The sequence below is a fragment of the Amphibalanus amphitrite genome, unplaced genomic scaffold (assembly GCF_019059575.1).
Source record: "Amphibalanus amphitrite isolate SeventyFive unplaced genomic scaffold, NRLGWU_Aamphi_draft 000866F_arrow, whole genome shotgun sequence".
In the NCBI taxonomy this organism is placed as follows: domain Eukaryota; kingdom Metazoa; phylum Arthropoda; class Thecostraca; order Balanomorpha; family Balanidae; genus Amphibalanus; species Amphibalanus amphitrite.
Genome location: NW_024882360.1, coordinates 39,659 through 45,576, shown reverse-complemented (window position 1 = coordinate 45,576; position 5,918 = coordinate 39,659).

The following is a 5,918-nucleotide window of genomic DNA, read 5'->3' as shown; positions in this document are numbered from 1 at the left end:
TATGATTTTTCTAACATATGCCGTTTTTGGTTGAAATCTCAGAATTCATGACGTCACTAAAACCTCGATATCTCAAGATTGTTAGGACTGATTTTTTTTTTAAACCTCCCCAGCAACTCGCGGGTTAATATCTTGAAAACCGGTGAATATTTTTCGATGAAATTTGGTAGATTTTCCTCCCTTTTCCGGACTTCTTGTTTCCTTTATACATCACAGTTTACCCGCTCCGGGTGTAAGGGAGGGGTGTGGGGCAATGAGTGCACTGACGTGGTGCCCTTGGAAGGCCGGTATGGGATTAAAAGCTCAGCGACCCTAAGCGCTTGTATGGTGCCTTCGGTTATCGTTAGCATCCTCAGAATCACCGGCGTAGGGCCCTCAGAGCCGCCGGTAAGGGGCCTTTAGAGGCAGTGGTGTGGGAATGTCATGCAGGTGCCGGTGTGGGCGCTCAGAGGTGCTAGTGTGATTCTCTCAGAGGCGCCGGTGAGGGTCCTTACAGGCGTTGCTGTGGGCCCTCATAGACGCTGGTGTGGAGCCGTTACAGACGGGTGTGGGGCCTGAGCTGCGGACGCAAACCCTCTACAAGCCGGCAGGGGGTTCTCAGTGACCGGCAAGAGGCCCTTAGGCCAGCAGAAGAAGTTCTGTGGGGCCCTGAGAGTCAGCGGACCGGTGTGGGGCCCTCAGAAGTCACCAGTGGGTGGCCTTTAGATGCGCCGGTGTTGGGTAGGGACTCGGGTCCTCAGAGTCGTCGATATAGGGCATTAACCCGCGCCCTGCTGGGGGGGGGGGGGGGGTGTTTGAACACCCCCCTTGTGGTTTCTCGCGAACGCCGCCGTTTTTGGTACACCTTATCATACATCAATTCTACACATGTTGTGAAAATTTCAGACCAAGGTCATTCAAGGTCAGGTCACCAGGTCACTTGAAGTGACCTCACCTCATAAAAAGTTTCAATGTCTGTCATAGCTACACCGAGTGACCGATCGCTTTGAAACTTTCAGCGATTGCTAAGAGCAATAGCATGTACAAAATTTATATCTCAGAATTTTGATATCGATGACCTAAGGTCAGGTCAATTTTGCGACCTCCCCATTATAAGTCAATGGGAGAAAATTGAAATGCGCCTCTTTTGGACTAAAGACATTATAAACACTCCCAAACACCGAATTACAAGTGGTTTAGACACACTGAACATGAAAATGGTGTCCGTGACCCTTGTTTATGCCCTGAGGTCATCTTAGGTCACGAACGGTGTCTAACAGTTTTTCGCAAATAACTTTTGATAGAGGCATGCTAGAGCGATGAAAACGCCTTAGATGTGTTCAGCTCGACGATACGGATCGACTGATATGCAACATGACCCTTTCCGGTCAGGTCATGACCTTGACCTGAGGTCAAATTTTCAAGTTGACCTTTCAAGGCCAAGGTATAGTTCATTCGATGCGTCTTGACGAGAGGAACACGATGCTGGTAAAAGTAAGCTCGTACAGGGCTTGGGTCAAAAGTTATTGCAGAAAAACTGTTTCCGAAAAAAAATCGGCTATTTTTGCAGTTTTTACCCCCTGGAGGCAAAACCGTTGACGTTAGGTCAAATCTGAGGGAATTATTCAGAAAGGGCGTTAATAGGGCTATCGAATGCGTTTTTCTGCGGCGCTGTAGCTCTATTGGTTCCCGAGTTATGCGTTGGCTTCTTGGAAATTTTCGACATTCGACCTGGAAATCGGCGAAATTTGCCTTCAATGACCTCTGGGTACCTGACCTTTGACCTGACCAAAAAATTGACCGAAGTGATTTCGTCATTATTTTTGACGCTCTTTCAAACGCCGCCTTCCGCGTATCGCTACGTGGCCCAGGAGCCGAGTTACAAGGGGGGGGGGTGTTCAAACACCCCCCCCCCAGCAGGGCGTGGAAATCCAGGACCCCCAGCCGGGCGCGGGTTAATAGGCACTAGTGTAGGCACTCAGAGTTGGGGGTGTGAAACCCTCAGAGACACCGGTGTGGGCCCCCATAGGCGCCGACGAGGGCCCCCACAGTTGCCGTTATAGGGCTCTCAGAAAAATAATTGTGGGACCATCACAGGCGGGAAATGCCCCTAGAACCGGGCCCTCAGAGGCCGGTAAGAATCTAAGCCTATCTAAGCCTGTACCTATCTAAGCTATTGTAGGGACTATGCAGAATATGTTTAAACAATCTTTATTACGATATTATTAAGCACTTATCTTGTTTTCCGTGACGTCCTTACTCAGAAAAGACCTTCGACTTCCCTCTGGGAGCTCTAGGCAGGAACTCACCGGCCGCACAGACTTGTAACTGCGTAGCATCATGCGCACAACCATGCTACACACGCTGAAACTTGTCTCATCGGTTAGCCGCCATTACACACTTCTCAAGCTTCGATCACGTCGACGCTTACTTGCGTTGCGAAAACGCAACGAAGGGCGTAAATGGGTTTTAAAGTCTCAATTGTTTTAAGAACGTTGGCACTTCTCACTTTTATGCGGAAATCCCCACTGACGCATCTAAAATATGGCATTTTTCCCATTGCTATAAAATTACAAGCCGAGACTGCAGTGTCCTCTTAGGAGGGTCCTTCAAGCTGTCAGGGGTATGTCAGCGAGTAAAAACCGTGGTTCCTAATAAGAAGACGATCCAACGATCCAACCATTCATTTCAGACCCTTTATGACATCCAACTCGCATTGAAAAACTCGTACGAGTCCGTCAAAAATGCTCTTTTCAACATGGGAAGGCATTAGCGAGTCTATGATGTCAACGGTGGTTGACCGCCGGGTTGCTTGCTTTACGTGTCGAACGCGTTTTACATAGGGCTGTCCTATCTATAGTCCTTTCTATGATCTGCGCCACATACAACTGCAAAATGCTCGGAACAACGAAAATCCGTCATGCCATTTTGCGGAATAATATTTTTCCTTGATGTCCTACTTTTGAACTTTCGTATCCTGCGCTGGCTGATGCTGCCTACTGCGCATGCATCATGTATTACTATTGCATATTATTTGGTGGTGAAACATGTTTCTGGTTTTGTGCCGCAGTGTGGTGACACCGCGGCGGCCAGCACCTGCGCCCAGCACTGGGGGCGTGTCGGGCGGGCGGCGCGCCGTCCCGTGCCGCTGCTGGGCCGCTGCGGCGCCGGCCGCTATCGGGTGCGATGGCCACGTCCGCCGCCGCTGCCGCCGGCCACGGTCGCAGTCAACTGTCGGCCGGATCAAGGCCCGCTGTGTGACAGGCATGGGCGAATCAGCTTCTGTTGTCAGCCGAATGATAACCAGGACGGCTGTGCGGTAGCAGCAGTGAGTGCTGTTAAAACCTACGCAGCATCAAGCCATGCGATTTGTATTCCCGGTGTCAAAATGACTAGAAGTGCGGTACGCCGAATTACTTTCAGTGATGCCACCAGCAGTGGCACGTGTGCCTGCTCTGAAGTGTCGGCCATGAATGTATGTGTGTGTGCTTCCAAAGGCTGTGGTGGCCGGCCGGCGCCGCCCGGCTCCGACGGCAGCTGCCGCGCGCCGGCTCACTGGCTGCAGCCGGGGAGCCAATCGGCGCCTGCCCATACCCAGCTGCCAGCCGCTCTTACTTCCGATCCGTTTGTGTATCGCAACGGCTGGAAGATCGACTGTTGTCCGCGTAACACGGTAAGTGCTGCCTTAACCTTCCAGGCGGTGGGGGGGGGGGCATTTTTTTGCCCCCCTTTAGTTTTTTCAATATATCTCGAGAACCGCTGCGCCGATCGTCACCAAACTTTCAGTACCCTCCCGGGAGCAGCTAGCGCACATGGTGACCAATTTTTTTCCAAAGGCTATGATAGGTTGGCCGCTAATGACGTCAGAGTGACGTCATTTTTGCCATTTTCGACCCAAAAAAAGGTTTCGCGGGAAGAGCTGTCAGGCCTACAGCTTTAGAGATACAGAAAAATGTTTCAGACATAAAAGGTGTGGAATCAAGAGAGCTACAAAACTGCTATTTCGGTTTTTCGAATTTTTTGGATTTTGATCCCCAAAAATCAAAAAATAGATTTTTTGAATATAATAGCCAAAAAATCCAAAAAGTTTTTTGAATTTGGAAAAAACTGGAATAAATGTGATAGTCCCTACCGCCTTCTATCTACATACCAAATTTGAGATCGATACCTCTTTTTTTGGCCAAGTTATAGCGAAAAACTGTTCAAAATTGATGACGTCAAATTTTCAAACTCAATTTTTAGCAATTCTAGACCTCGTAGCGCAAAACAAAGACCACCATTAGACTCCCCGTGACGAGCTGCATCGAATCGATACCCACTGTATGCAAAAATATCAACTTTGAAATTTGACCTTTTTTTACCTGACCTTGACCTGACCTTCACCAGAAAGTGACCTAACCCGTACCTGATGGTCTTATAACCAACACCATTGAGTTGGAAATGAAAAACTGGCCATAAAACATGCATTGCATAACCTTAGTAAAGTTGGGCTCATGTGGTGACCCTTGGTGACCTTTGGTGACCTGACCTGTGACCTGACCTGGTATGACCAGTGACCTCAGATAGCAACATATGTACTAGACAACTGACGCCTTATCGCTGATTTTCGACAAAATGCGTTTTACTCGGTGTTATAGCGCTTTCCCTAGAAGCCCCGTGAACGGTGAAAAATTTTATCTTTGACCTGACCTGTGACGTCATCGGTGACCCCGAGGTCAATGAAATTTGGTTTCCTTCAACAAATTTGACAGGGCTATTGAACGCCGTTTGAATTTTCCGGATCCGTCCAGTAGTTTCGGAGATAGTTTCGGGCAAAAAATGCCCCCCCCCCCCCCCCACCGCGCGGAAGGTGGCTGGTAGGCCCACCGCCTGCCGGGTTAACCCTCGCCCGCACATGCGATTTTCCCATCCTAGAACGCACATGGGGGGGGGGGGTGCCACCCCTCCGCGCCATTTCGTTCCTGTTGGAGATAGAGCTTAGCGGTAAGGACCAAAAAGATTCTTTGGGAAGAGACGAATCCAATGATACCCAGTTTCACTTTCTCAGGTCAGTCATTGACCTTACAGGTCAGGTCAAACTAAAAAATGTTGCTGTTTTGGGTCACCGTTGAATATCAAGTGCGCTGTTTATCATATACCGATGACGATGCTGTTTTCTAGTGCCAAGCCAGCTAGAACCTCTGTCACACTACCCGACCACATTTTTGCTGCTGAGGTCATTTCAGGTCAAGTTAGGTCAAGGTCAATTATATGTGTTTGTATGTCTGTGTGTGTCTGTGTGTATACTGATGTGTGCACCGATTGTTTTTGTGTCCATATTACATGAAATCATGATCTATTCTGAGAAGCTTTTACCAAAAATGCAGTAAAAAAAAAAACTTAGTAAATTCAGCTTGCCTAAAACGCAATTATCTTAGATGACCTAGGTTGACCTTGACCCTGACCTTGACACCTGTACATCGTCAAACAACATGTTCCATGATAGGTGGGAGGTAAGACTGGCAAAAAGGCCGAAATCAAGGTGTCAAAAGCTCACAAGGCCCATGGCAAACGCAAGATGTTGAGAATTGGCCATTTGGGTCATGACATGACCTGAAAAAGAAGGTCATATCTCCGAAACCAAAAAACACAGAAACTTGAAATTTTTAGTGGACATCAAGAAAGGATAGAGGAGCAGCTATACGATAGATCAGCCTTCTAGCTCTAAAAATGTTGAGTGCAGAGCAGAAAGACTACCTTGGGGGTGGGGGGGGGGGGTGGCAACCACCCCCCCCCCCATGTGCGGGCGAGAGTTAACCCGCCCCCGGCTTCATAGGCGGCGGAACGGGGAGGGCACCGGGGCACCGTGCCTTCTTTGATTTTGGCATTTTAACATTAGCCCTATGGGCGTTGCATGGAAAGAATGGGACCAAAAGTCGGCAGTTTGAAGGTGTTCCGCC